This window comes from Malus domestica, chromosome 13, assembly GCF_042453785.1.
Source record: "Malus domestica chromosome 13, GDT2T_hap1".
NCBI classification, from domain to species: Eukaryota; Viridiplantae; Streptophyta; class Magnoliopsida; order Rosales; family Rosaceae; genus Malus; species Malus domestica.
This window is the reverse complement of record NC_091673.1, coordinates 31,539,160-31,554,755: the sequence shown is the minus strand read 5'-3', so window position 1 is coordinate 31,554,755 and position 15,596 is coordinate 31,539,160.

Genomic DNA, 15,596 nt, shown 5'->3' with positions numbered 1-15,596 from the left:
CATGCCACCGACCAGGTGATAAAATGTACAACCCGTACTCTTCTTCATGACGCTAACCAGGTGATGAAATGTACAACCCGTACTCTAATTTCATTTGGCAACTTGCCACTCATGCCACCAACCAGGTGAATAAGGAACTTATCTTCATGCCACCAACCAGGTGATGAAATGTACAACCCGTAGCCTCCTTCATGCCACCAACCAGGTGATGAAATGTACAACCCATACTCTCCTTTATGCCACCAACCAAGTGATGAAATGTACAACCCATACTCTCCTTCATGCCACCAACCAGGTGATGAAATGTATAACCCGTACTCTAATATCATTTGGCAACTTGCCACTCATGCCCCTAACCAGGTGAAGAAGGAACTCATCTTCGTGCCACCAACCAGGTGATAAAATGTACAAACCGTACTCTCTTTCATGCCACCAACCAAGTGATGAAATGTACAACCAGTACTCTAATATCATTTGGCAACTTGCCACTCATGCCACCAACCAGGTGAAGAAGGAACTCATCTTCGTGCCGTCAACCAGGTGGTGAAATGTTATAAAAGGTGATGAAGGAACTCACCTTTGTACCACCAACCAAGTGATGAAAGCAACTCACCATTCATTCCACCAACCAGAAAACGAGTGGTACAACTTGTACATGTGAACTCCTAGCATTCACAAATAATCAAAAACCCTCAAGTTTTACAACTCAACTAAGGGAGCACTTATGCCCAACAAGAGTTATAGTCACCAATAAAGTCTTATTGCAAGCCAACAACAACTTCAGTGCATGCCATACGAAGATCAAGCTATTCAGCCTTCTTCCATTTGCTTCAAACATTTCTCCTTTGTAACAATGCGAACACTACAACTCGTAGAAAGCTTCACACACTCTTGAACAAGACAGTGTGAAGCAAAACCAATTTATGGTGCCAAAAAGAGCTTTATCAATGGAGGGCAACCACAATTCTCAAAAGCTTCACACACTCTTGATCAAGATAGTGTGAAGCAAAACCAATTTACGGTGCCAACAAGAGCTTCATCAATGGAGGGCAACCATAATTCTCAAAAGCTTCACACTATCTTGATCAAGATAGTGTGAAGCAAAATCAATTCATGGTACCCAACAAAAGCTTCAACTCCAAAGCTTCACCTACAAAGCTTCAACTCTAAAGCTTTACCTACAAAAGCTTCAACACCAAAGATTCACCCACAAAAGCTTCACCCACAAAAGCTTGACCCACAAAAGCTTGACCCATAAAAGCTTCAACTACAAAAGCTTCACCTACAAAAGCTTCATCAATGGAGGACAACTACAAATTCTCAAAAGCTTCACACTATCTTGATCAAGATAGTGTGAAGCAAATTCAATTCATGGTACCCAACAAAAGCTTCAACTCCAAAGCTTCACCTACAAAAGCTTCAACACCAAAGCTTCACGCACAAAAGCTTGACCCACAAAAGCTTGACCCACAAAAGCTTCACCTACAAAGCTTCAACACAAAAGCTTCACCTACAAAAGCTTCACACACTCTTGATCAAGATAGTGTGAAGCAAAATCAATTCATAGTACCCAACAAAGCTTCAACCTCAAAGCTTCACCTACAAAACTTCAACACCAAAGCTTCACCTACAAAGCTTAATATATATATTTTCGGAAATTCGAAAATTCAAAAATTCAGAAATTCGAAAATTCGAAAATTCAGAAATTCGAAAAATAGAAAGAAAAAAATTCGAAAAAAAAAAATTGCCTAGTCCTCCTCTTCTTTGGGCCTAACAACTTTCATAACAAATATATATGAGGGAGGAGTTTTGGGCTACCACTTAGAAAGGAAAATGGTGAAGTTTTGTTACTTTAGAAGCTTGGCTACTAGCAAGACACCTCATGGGTCAACTCCCTCGACCGGAGACTTGGGGGACTTCTACCATATGCTACTGCACCTTGATACTTGGAAGTCTCATAACTGATGCGAAAATTATCTTAACACACAAATTTAACTCTCTTTTGACAATTGTAGTACAAGTATAAGTAGGGATCGTTCTGGACCAGGGATTAGGAGGGCTTGCTAATAACCTCTAAACTGACTCAAAAACATAAAACTAAATTTAAAAACACTTAACAAGACTCACAAGACTCAAAGCAAACTTAAAATACTCAAAACAGCTTAAAACAACCAAATAAACTTAAACTAGACACTAGGAATGACTTTGGACGAAAATTGACTTTTACTTGAATCAAAACATTTAAAAACACAAATTAAAACAGATTCTAACTAATTAGACACACTAAAGTAAAGGGGGATTGAGTTTTGGACGAAGTTGAAACAAACAAACAAGTATGAAAAACTAGACAGATTGTAAAACAAATTTGAGAAATAAGATGATGGATGGGATAGCTAGAGGCTTTTTCTCCACACATGACATGTATGCAAATAACTCGATTTCCAGTTACTACTTCATTGAATTATGAACGACAATGCTCCAAATTAACCGTGACATCACTAGTTAACTCTCAGATTTTCCTTGTTTTATTGGATTGGATGACTGAAAGGGAAATTTATGAGATTTCACGTGGGATTTCTAGTGACTAGCATGCATATACAATTCAAGATTTATATACGAAAGCAACGGAAGCATGTTATCAAATAATATCAAAGCTCTAGTCATGCAAATCCCCTTCAAGATGCATAGGTTTATGTAAGATGCATCAAAAACAAATTCATATAAAAGAACAAAGTTTAGGAGTAGTTTTATACCTCTTGATCTAGATCTTAGACCAAGGATGGACCACCTCCAAGACCTTTGCTCCTTGAACTCCTTGAGCCTAGCCTCCTTCCTTGCCTCCTCCACTTTGTTTAGAATGAGTGCTCCTAGGTTCTCTTCAAGTTTCCAAAATTGAAAACCTCTAAAGATCCTCACCCACTAGTGTAGTGAGAAGGATGAAGGAATAACCAAAAGGGTGAGAAAATGATTAGCTAAATCACCCTTATGGTGGCCGGCCTTGTGTGAGTTTTGAGAGAGAGAGATGGTTTCTTCTTTTTGTGAAAAACAACACACAAAACCCTAATGAACTTTTTCACTATAAAGTTCCTTTTATAACACAAAGAAACCTAGCCAACAACTTGACTTCCTATCTCTCCTTTTCACTCTATATGGCCGGCCCCCTTAGTGTTGTTTGGGCTTTTATTTATTTCAAGTCATCCAATGCTTGAATAAAAGCCCAATGGGTTTAGGTCCAATGGGCCCAATTAAACCCGAACGTTTCTTTAAGCCCAAAACGATCTTACATCGCTTTTATGATTTCTTTAGACTTTCTAATTAATCACAACACTTAATTAATCCAATTAATTATTTCCATCATCCATTAGTTACTCACTACAAGAGTGTATTGGTGAACAATCGTTTTAGGTTCTAATTAGCAAGGCAGTGAGGTGATTGGCACCAATCCAATTGATTATATTTAATCCAATCACTTAGTGAATTAAAACTTACTTTTAATTCACCTTCTTCTTTGATGACTACATTTAATCATCTAGAAGAACTCACAAGCCATGAGTGACATCTAACCATATATCATGGCTACCCAAGCTAATGTAGAAGTTGTTCGGAGAACCTATTCAGTTGGAATTACAATGCAATTCGATCCTTCTCTAAAACAATACTCTCAATCACATCACTAGGGTATGGATATAATATGTCAAACCCCTAATGTGATTATTCCATGTTATATGATTCAATTGAGTCGTATAGGAACGCTTTCCTTTATTACGCTCGATACTTCGGCCGAAGATTCCCGAATCATATCTTAGAGTATTCATCCTCTCATAACGAGGATTAGAGATTCCTTGTTGAACATTCACTTGCCTTCATGACTAAGTGGCTTAACCCCGACTATGCCGTGGACACCCGCGGATGGAGTGACTTTGACATAATCAAAGATCAAGTACTTAACCACAAGACAACGATGATGCCTCAGGTCAAAGGACTACTTACACTATTCCAACCATTAAAGTTACTTGCTTGACATGTGAGTAGACCTCCATGCAAGTACTCTCGTTCGATTGTGTTCAGTGAACTCATTCCCTTAATGAGCACCTACATACTTGTCTTAGTGTCACTACACGAATGGGATGAGACTTTCCATCCTTCTAATTGAAGCGGACATAGTATGTATCGGTCTATGCATTGTCAGTATCCCTCCGACAATCTTATGACCAGGAACCTTTTTGGACATGATGGTTATGTGAAGAAGGTCTCTGTAGTCTAACATCATTAGATTACTTCTTCCATCAATCCATTGTCCATGGATTCACTATTTATGACATATATCGTTTATAGAGATAGTCCTAATTAGTATCTTTGCCATTTGATGTATAAGAATCATCCATACATCCATTCATTGTCCTAAAAGGTTTCTTCCAAAGATTGACTTTCAGGGCATATCTCCAACAATGACATCATTCGACAACCGAAAACATTCTTCTAAAGTTCCCTACATGACATATAATAGAGATACAATAAAAGATCATTATGTTTAATGAAAATCATAAGCATTGACAAAGCACTTGCAACTATGACATCATGTCACTTATGCTAGGAATTGAACTTAACGCGATCGTTTATAAGCGACCTCCCCTACTTATGAATATAAGTTTGTAACGGTTATATGAAACTTTCTTATATTTTAGCAACGGATTTATGCATTCCAATTAAGTGTCGACCCTTAATTAACAAATACAAATAAGTTATCAATCAAATAGTTAAGCCAATTGCATTTACAATTCAAGAGTTCATAACTGGAATTTATCAAATCATATTACACACATAATCATGGCTTTGAAATCACCCCTAGCCAAGAGGGGTTTAGCCACTCATATTCACAATAAAACAAAAGAAAATTAATTTAAACATTAGAAACAAAAGAAAGAAAACACCTAAACGCTCCAACGATCCAAGTTGGACATCAAGCATGTCCAAGCACTTTCCTTCCCTTCCTTTGCTACGACACAAGGTGTTGGTGAGTGTTGGAAGGTTTGTTTGTATGGAGGAATGGTTGAATGTGTTTAGGTTGGATGGAGGTCATGGCAAGGAAAGGAAAATGAAGGTGCATGGAATTGTGTTTTTGTTGTGGGAATGTGTAGAATGGTTAAGAAGAAAAGACTCTGCCTTGCGGCAGAATGTGTCTTCCTCCTTTCTCCCTAAACTGTCCCCCTGAATATGTCTTTGGATGGATATATTTATAAGCTAGGGACAGGATGTAGTGGGTGGTGGTAATGAGTGGATGTAGTGGTAGGTGAATGTGTTGGGTTGTTGAAATGAGTGGATGTGTTGGGTGAAATGAGTGGATGTAGTGGTAGGTGAATGGATGTGTTGGGTGAAATGAGTGGATGTAGTGGTAGGTGAATGTGTTGGGTGGTTGTAATGAGTGGATGTGTTGGGTGAAATGAGTGGATGTAGTGGTAGGTGAATGGATGTGTTGGGTGAAATGAGTGGATGTTGTGGTAGGTGAATGTGTTGGATGGTTGTAATGAGTGGATGTGTTGGGTGAAATGAGTGTGCTAAAATGGTTATTTATAGGGAGAGGATGATGCACAAACTTCAAATTTCGTCCATTCCTTTTGTTCCAAGCATATGTTATCTATTCCATGCCCAAAAATGCTCCAAAATGCTCCAAAATGCACTTCTTTGCCACATTAACCCTTTGGACCTACAAACACACGAAAATAGCTTAAAATACTAAAATAACTACGAACTAACAACATAAATGCCAAGAAACAAGCTAACTAAGTCGCATAAATATGCTCCTATCAAATTCCCCCACACTTAGCTTTTGCTAGTCCTCGAGCAAAACAAAAGAAACAAAACAAAACAAAACACAACCTAGACCTTCCAACAATTGCCTCAGGGACTTTAAAATGAAACATGACATGTTAAAAATCATCATTCCCACAGATTTTGGTCATCCTTACACTTGAGCACATACTTAATCACAGTCACCACTTACTAGTTCACAATTAACCAATTAAAACGATGTTTTGAATGTAGTAACATGCCTTAGAGAATTTGCTCAATTCCTTACAAGATACTCTCTATTTTCACACACATTTTCTGACTACACACCCTACACTAGTATATGTGAGAAGATTGATGTAAACACGAAAGATTAGGACTCACATATGTTATAACAAAGAAAGCAATTTTCTGGAGTTATTAAGCATGTTTAGATATGATCTCATGAATGGAATGCTACTACTTAGCTGCGAGAACCAGTGACACCATATGCTCATACCAATTTTGAACTCCACAAATTGAAACACACAACACTCAAGATTGAAGTCAAGGGTTGTAACAGGGCTTGGGAGTAATGGCTAACAAAGAAAGGATAGGGATGACAAACGTTCTTAAAGCGATAGCAAGCAAAGCAATGAAATAGACACTTGGAAATCACTTTAGAATGCAGAATCAACTTTTAATTACAAAGGGAAGATTTATGCAACACTTAGGGCCGAATTCAATGTTTTGAACCCTTTCTTTAACAAACAACACTCTAGAGCTCTTTTTCATACTTTTTTTTTCAATTCTTTTTTTTTTCTTTTCTACCCATGCCTTATTAAGGACTTTGGCACACACACACACACAAGAATCACTTCCCCCACACTTGCTTTCTGCAATACATTGATAAAAAAGGACTTCATTTTAAGTCATGCTTTACTATGCTTCAAGAACAAGGGTATGGATGGTCCTAACACTAGGCTAGGTAAGGATAGTGTGGGTTAACAAAGAACATAGGCTTAACAAGGCTCAACGGGGTCAAACTTAAACACATAATGAAATAGGGGCACGGCAATTTGGCTTTGGTGGTCACTACACAACTTCATCTTGAATATATGTTATGCAAATCAATAGCATGCTTTGAATGAAATAGGCATGAGTTTTAGCATCTGGAACTAAATGATAAACCGCCTTCTAAGTAGCAACCAAGCAAAGAATAATGAGATCATTCAACGACTTTAGAAAACAATGATGCACATATTATTAACTCTCCAAATAAACGTTTAGGCTCAAGTCTCACAAGGTTTTAGCGTTCATTTGAGCTCCTTCTTTCAAGCATGTTACAAAAATTGATTTTTCCTTTATGATTGCATGTGAATTCATAAATTATAACCACAACCAAACATACACCAAAGAGTAAATCAAATTTTCATCCATGTTTATAACACTCTTTAACAGTCATGTAATTAAAAACCAAATCCTCATCATTGTGTTGGAAGGTACCCTAAGACACAAACAAACACACAAAAACAACTCTTTTTGGGTTTTTCAAAACAATTTTTCAAATTTTTATGAGATTTTCGGATTTTTATGTCAAAACACACTAACACTTCAAAACAGCATAAAGACACTTAAAACAGCAAGGAACAACACTAGAAGTAATAGGTGATAAACTACCACGAATTTCATGCAAAACAACTTGGTTACCCCCCCACACTTAAATCGAACATTGTCCTCAATGTTTCAAGCATAAACTCACACAAACACAAGCAAACAATCAAACAAACAACGAATAAACATGACAATGACAAGTATGGCAAAGTAAAAACCAGACAGAGTAGAGTTTAAGAACGTAAATCTGGTTTTGGAGATAGATGATCTTGTTGTTTTTTCCACAGCTTTGATCTCGAACTGGTTTGGAATTCTGAGCGAGGAATATGAGAGTTCCTTGGTTTCAAATCAGACTCCTTCTGCTGGGTTGATTTGATTATGCAGTCTGCATTCTTCTCTACTTGTTTCTTTTGCACGGCAGGCAGGCAAGAGGTACAGGTGTTGGTCTGTTTCTTTCTTCAATCTTTCCAAGTGCCCACCTCTTGCTTTCTTTCTCCTTGTCCCTAGCTGAGGATGAATTGGCAAATTGTCTCCACATGCTTCGATGTATCATTTTCACTTCCCTTATCTGTTCCCCAGGTAGATGTGGTAGACGAAGAAGAAGCATAAGATGATGAAGATGAGTACTCGAGAGCAAGGCTAGGTAAGCAATCAGGAAGGGGTTCCAGGCAGTCGGTTCCAGATCAGAAGATTGATACCAAGTGCTGGCTGATTGCTCTCTTTCTCCTTGTCCTAAAACAATGACAAGGAGAAGGACAGGGAGAAAGCATGAGATACTCTTGCTTTCAACCTTCATGATATGAAATACTTTTGCTTTGGATGAGTTGTTTGCAGAGGTACCCCAAGGAATAAGGAACACTGAGTGACTCGAGAGGGTTTGTTGGAAAGGCATTCTTGGAGAAGAAGAAAGGTTATGTATGTCTGCCTTGCAATGAAGGGTGAAGGGTGACATTTATAGGAATTAATAACCGGTACTATTCTTTCACTCTTGTCAGCAACCGTTGGATGAATTAATAGTAAACTTCACGTGCTTTCTACTTCACAAGAGATCTTCGACAGATTGCCCGTAATTTCTGGAAAAGCAAGTGCCTCTTCGATATCTGGAATCGACGCTTCGACAAACTACCCGTGATTTTCACAAAGCTGACTCTGCATGTGACAGATGCTGACACGTCTGGAAAAGCAGAGGCCTCTCGGATATCTGGAATCTGCGCTTCGACAAACTGCCCGTGATTTTCGCAAAGCTGACTCTGCATGTAACAGATGCTGACATGTTTGGAAAAGCAGATGCCTCTCCGATATCTGGAATTGGTGCTTCGACAAACTGCCCGTGATTTTTGCAAAGCCGACTCTGTATGCGACAGATGCTGACATGTCTGGAAAAGCAGATGCCTCTCCGATATCTGAGCTTGCCTCTTCGATCTCTGAAATCCCGTCGAGTACAGAGGTTGCATGTGACAAGTGCGGACAAAGCTGGAAAAGAAGATTGGTCGTGGTTTCTAAGCAAGCCCAGCTTTTGAGAAAGCTAGCGCGTCCTAGATTTTTGAGTTGGCCTCTTCGATTTCTGAGCTCGCCTCTTCGATCTCTGAAATCCCGTCGAGTGCTGATTTTTATAGAGGTACGCAGGATGTTCAAAGCACACTTGAATTTCTGCCTGTAGAAACACTTGAAATCCCGTCGGCACCAAAAACTTGATGCAAAACTTATCTTAACACACAAATTTAACCCTCTTTTGACAATTGTAGTACAAGTATAAGTAGGGATCATTCGAGACCGGGGATTAAGAGGACTTCATAATAACCTCTAAACTGACTAAAAACATAAAACTAAATTTAAAAACACTTAACAAGACTCACAAGACTCAAAGCAAACTTAAAATACTCAAAACAGCTTAAAACAACCAAATAAACTTAAACTAGACACTAGCAATGACTTTGGACGAAAATTGACTTTTGCTTGAATCAAAACATTTAAAAACACAAATTAAAACAGATTCTAACTAATTAGACACACTAAAGTAAAGGGGGATTGAGTTTTGGACGAAGTTGAAACAAACAAACGAGTATGAAAAACTAGACAGATTGTAAAACAAATTTGAGAAATAAGATGATGGATGGGATAGCTAGAGGCTTTTTCTCCACACATGACATGTATGAAAATAACTCGATTTCCAGTTACTACTTCATTGAATTATGAACGACAATGCTCCAAATTAACCGTGACATGTTAAGTCTCATATTTTCCTTGTTTTATTGGATTGGATGACATCATTCGACAACCCAAAACATTCCTCTAAAGTTCCCTACATGACATCATAATAGAGATACAATAAAAGATCATTACGTTTAATGAAAATCATAAGCATTGACAAAGCACTTGCAACTATGACATCATGTCACTTATGCTAGGAATTGAACTTAACGCGATCGTTTATAAGCGACCTCCACTACTTATGAATATAAGTTTGTAACGATTATATGAAACTTTCTTATATTCTAGCAACGGATTTATGCATGCCAATTAAGTGTCGAACCTTAATTAACAAATACAAATAAGTTATCAATCAAATAGTTAAGCCAATTGCATTTACGATTCAAGAGTTCATAACTGGAATTTATCTAATCATATTACATACATAATCATGGCTTTGAAATCACCCCTAGCCAAGAGGCGTTTAACCACTCATATTCACAACAAAACAAAAGAAAATGAATTTAAACAATAGAAACAAAAGAAAGAAAACACCTAAACGCTCCAACGATCCAAGTTGGACAGCAAGCACGTCCAAGCACTTTCCTTCCCTTCCTTTGCTACGGCACAAGGTATTGGTGAGTGTTTGAAGGTTTGTTTGTATGGAGGGATGGCTGAATGTGTTTAGGTTGGATGGAGGTGACGGCAAGGAAAGGGAAATGAAGGTGCATGGAATTGTGTTTTTGTTGTGGGAATGTGTAGAATGGTTAAGAAGAAAAGACTCTGCCTTGTGGCAGAATATGTCTTCCTCCGTTCTCCCTAAACTGTCCCCCTGAATGTGTCTTTGGATGGATATATTTATAGGCTAGGGAGAGAATGTAGTGGGTGGTGGTAATGAGTGGATGTAGTGGTAGGTGAATGTGTTGGGTGGTTGAAATGAGTGGATGTGTTGGGTGAAATGAGTGGATGTAGTGGTAGGTGAATGGATGTGTTGGGTGAAATGAGTGGATGTAGTGGTAGGTGAATGTGTTGGGTGGTTCTAATGAGTGGATGTGTTGGGTGAAATGAGTGGATGTGTTGTGTGAAATGAGTGGATGTAGTGGTAGGTGAATGGATGTGTTGGGTGAAATGAATGGATGTAGTGGTAGGTGAATGTGTTGGGTGGTTGTAATGAGTGGATGTGTTGGGTGAAATGAGTGTGCTAAAATGGTTATTTATAGGGAGAGGATGATGCACAAACTTCAAATTTCGTCCATTCCTTTTGCTCCAAGCATATGTTATGCATTCCATGCCCAAAAATGCTCCAAAATGCTCCAAAATGCACTTCTTTGCCACATTAACCCTTTGGACCTACAAACACACGAAAATAGCTTAAAATACTAAAATAACTACGAACTAACAACATAAATGCCAAGAAACAAGCTAACTAAGTCGCATAAATATGCTCCTATCAATAACCACTCGGTGAGTTGGATTTTTCAAGTCTCCAACCGAGAAGTTTTCCTCACTCGGGGAATTAAGGGAACACTACCTCAACCAAGAAGCTTCACTCACAAAGCTTCAACATAAGAGCTTCAACAAAAGAAAAAATTCAAAGAACTTAGTGAAGAAGGCTTTGGTGTATTTAACATAATACGTTGAAATGAAGCAAAGTATATTTATTGATATCTCCGATAAGTTACAAATAAGTCAAAATGAACAAACAAGAGGGAGCCTTCACAAAGGTTGCTTAGGAGAAGTCTCAGCAGTTAGTAGAGCCCTAGAAAGAGAAGGCACCGGAGGGTGATCATTCGGAGCCTCAGTACTGGACAGAACCCTAAGGATGAGACATTGGAGGTTGATCATTTGGAGCTTCATTACGCGGTACAGTCCCAGAAAACGAAGGCATTAAATGCCTTTGGAACAAACCCACAAACCTCTGATGATCAAGTAAAATCTAACCATCAAATTCCTGCATCTGGTGAAGCTTCCTCTTCATGTTTGTAGTATAGTCATGTGCGAGCCTGTGCAACTGTTTATTCTCATGCTTGAGCCCTCTAATCTCCTGTTTGAGACTTATGACTTCAGCCGCCAATGATTCAACTTGGCAGGTTCGAGCAAATAAGCGTTGGGCCACATTAGATACAGAACCTGCACACTGAACACTGAAAGCCAGGGAATCCTTAATAGCCAACTCATCAGACCGTTTGGAAAGTAGTCTGTTATCTTTAGTAGTGAGAAGGTTCCTGGCCACCACCGCAATGGTCATATCATTCTTCATCACAATGTCTCTAAAGGTAAGAGGACCAGTACGAGATAAGAAGGATGGGCGCCATATGTTGTTTTGAGGAGACATAGCTGCCACTTCGCCAAAGTTCAAGTCAAAACGACGGTCAGATGGGCCAAACATTTTCAGAAATGATGAAGGAGAAATAAAGTCCAATAAATCTCTAAAGTACAAAAATAAAGGGAAAATTCCTACAAGCAATAACTCTCTGAATATACTTCTTGCACACAATTGGTGCCCTTATAAAAAAAGGGCAACATGGTCGTGGGTTCAAAAATCGAAGAGGTACCACTCTTCTGATTTTGAAGAGGCACTATTTTCCACACACAACATCAGCTCCTCGGGTACCATAGATAACTTTGCCAAAGATCTTTGACAAAGTTTAGACACATAAATTTTGAAGGTCCAGCTACCCTATTATTACCCACAAGGGTAAAGGAACAACACCACTGCTTGATAACTGGAAAGTCCCTATGTGTGTTAACCTCCGTGCTCTATGGCAAGGCAGATTAGCAAAAATGCCCAACCTTTACTCTCATTCGAGAAAACACTCCTACAAGATTGGTTGCTAAAAAATCGAAGAGGCACCACTCTCTGATTCTCGATAGCCAGACTCCCAACAGGATTACTTGCTAAAAAATCGAAGGGGCAACGCCTTCCGAATCTCGAGAGCCAGACTCCAAACAAGATTGCTTTCTCAAAAATCAAAGAGACATCGCTCTCCGAATCTCAAGAGCTAGACTCCCAATAGGATTGCTTTCTCAAAAATTAAGGAGGCACTGTTCTTCGATTATCGAGAGCCAGATCCCCGATAGGATTGCTTGTTTAAAAATCGAAGAGGCACCACTCTTCGAACTTCGAAAGCCAGATTTCCTTGGATAAAGCTTGTCTATAATCTTCACATGCAACAACAGCTTTCCAGATACCACAGACCACTTTTTCAAAGTGCTCTGACAAAGTTAAAACACGTGAAGCTTACAGCTCCCACTACATTGCTATGACTAAGAAGGGTAAAGGAATAACATTACTACTTGTTGTTAGGGAGACTCCTATATATGTCGACCTCCATCCTCCGCGGATAGGCAGACCTGCAAAAATGCTCAACCCTTCCTCATATCTGAGAGGACACTCCTAACGAAGCCTCTCGAAATACTCAGCTTTATTCCCCCCCAATAATACCTATGCAAACCAGCCACACCAGAGCAAGAGTATCTCATATCATCAGGGTTAAAAGTAAGAGTATCCCATATCATGCTTTTTCCCTTTCTTTTCCTTTGCCCTTGTTCTTACCTGCAGGACAAGGAGAAAAAACGCAATCAGTCGGAACCTGAAATCAAACTTCCAATTTGGAACTGATTGCCTGGAATTTTTGCATGGTTGTTTGCCTAACATTGCTATCGAGTACTCATCCTCAACTGCTGTCAAGGTCACGAAGTCATTCGGTAAATACCTCAGAACAGTTGATACGATATTGACGCTTTACATTAAAGTTCTCACGCATGGATGAGTCGCTGAGAAGTAGTGCTCTGAAAGACCATTTAAATGAAAAGGTTGCATTCCACTTCTGCATTGGGGACAAATGTCGTAAGAGATTGAAGTAGAAGATCAATGATGAGCTGGAACAGATCACTACAGCACGATGCCCTTTATGCAGAACCACAAAACCTAGACAGATGAGTCTAAATCAAATTCAAACCCAGCATCGCTGCCCTATCCGAAGAACTTGAGAAGCTTCAACAACCTTTCGCTGACACCATCACCAAAGAGCAAAGCCTCACCATACCACACCCACTACTTTGTCGACAACAAAAGTATCCAGTATCATTAAGGTCGAACGTACTCTAGATTTGATGGACTTGTTTGACCCTCAAATTCTTGAGTCGGCCTTATACTCTGGAGGAAACCAAAAAACCCTCCAACCGAGTTCAAGAATAAGCCTGTGGAAAGTTACTTCTTCAAAAGCAAAAGTATCTCATATCATCTCTTCTCCATTTGCTTCTCCTTATCCTGGTTGCTTTTTACAACACAAGAAGAAGGAGAACAATCAATCAGAAGCCGAAGTTGAACCTCCGATCTAGGTTGCTTCCTTGGAAGTCCGATTGCTTACCTTGTATGTTACCTCCTTCGGTAAATCTCCTAGCTCGATGACTTGGGGGACTCCTACTATAGGGTTTGTATCACACTTGACCAAGATCGAAACTACAAGTAAGCTTCAAGTGAAATTGATACATTACCGTGTGCATCTTCATCGGTTAAAGATACCACCCCTAGATGGAGGAAAAGTACTTCCAGAGAAGATGCCACATCTACATATGAGACAGATAAGGCAAGTGAAAATGATACCACACTTCGGTACTTAGAAGTTTCGTGATTACTCAATGGCTTGGATCTTGCAAGTCAAGGTACCTCCAAACCTTGGTCGGAAAAAGTGGTTTCGTTCGAGGGACTTTGGATATGGTGCGTTGAATTTCCACAAGGACTTGATTGTGATGGTGCTTTTGTCTCTCCTTGAGAAGAACCAGATCCTAAAAAATTGTTGAAGATGTGGCTGGAGTATTGATTTCAATGGATGAGTTTGTGGCTACTAAGGATGGATCAAATTCATTCAAGGCAGCAGTCTTATCGTCTAGCTTCGAATCTTTTTTCTTATGGTGAATGGGCAGCAATGATTTATCATCCAACTTCAATATGTTTTCCTCTTGATATGGCACTTGCAAAGATGTAAAACAAGAGGGAGAATCCAACATAACTTTTGAAAAAAATTCAAGCGAATTAGCAGATTAGGAAAGAACTTCAAGTTCAATATCTTCTCTATGTATATAGGCACAACTAGATTCCAATGATTGTTCAATATTCACATCTTGACCATCACCACAAGGTTGTGGTTTTAACGCTTGCACAATTTGCCCCAATTGAATTTCCAACTTGGTAAGTGCAGTGGAGTGTTCTTGAATCATGCTACTTGTTGATTGTTGAAATTGTAAAGTGCTTTGAGCAAGTAGCTCTAAAGTGTCCTCCAATGAAGTGTCAAAGGGGGTCTGCTTTGGGGGAGGTGCAAATGCTTGATTTGGAGCTTCCATGCTGCTCCAAGACTCATGATTAGGGTTTCGCCAAATAGAGCTATATGTGTTTGACAATGGATGTATTGGCCTTTGGTTGGAGAAACTTATAAGGTGTGAATGCTCTCGGACAAATGTAGGAAATTCATCTCTCCTTGGACATAACTAAAAAGGATGACCAGTATTGGCACACAATGGACATATGCCATACATCTTTTTATTCCACCTGAAATCAAAACAAACTACATTGTAAATGAAAAATCTAAACTAAGAAAGTAAAAGCAGATAGGGTTTATAAAGTGTTGTGTTCCTTTTGAGTGCAATATATGGTTAGTATAATGACATAAGTAAGGGTGTCGAACCATAGGGACTGATTAGACCTCTATAAATTACTAGCCTTGAAAGAACCCTAACTAAACAATGAAAATAACAAATTGAATGTAGGTTTTGTGCGATTAATGAGAATAACTAAAAATGCAAGGAAAATGTAACAACGAATGATATCTTGATTGAGAAATGATGAGGATGGGTCCAAGGATTTTGAGTTCACCATTACAAAACCAATTCCATGTTTATAAAGTTAAACCGTATTCAATTACCAACTTGTTTCTAGAGTTTGTTTTACATATACATGATCAACCATATGATGTGTGGTTTTGATCAAATTCTCCTAATCTACGACCTAATTGGGATGCTCAACT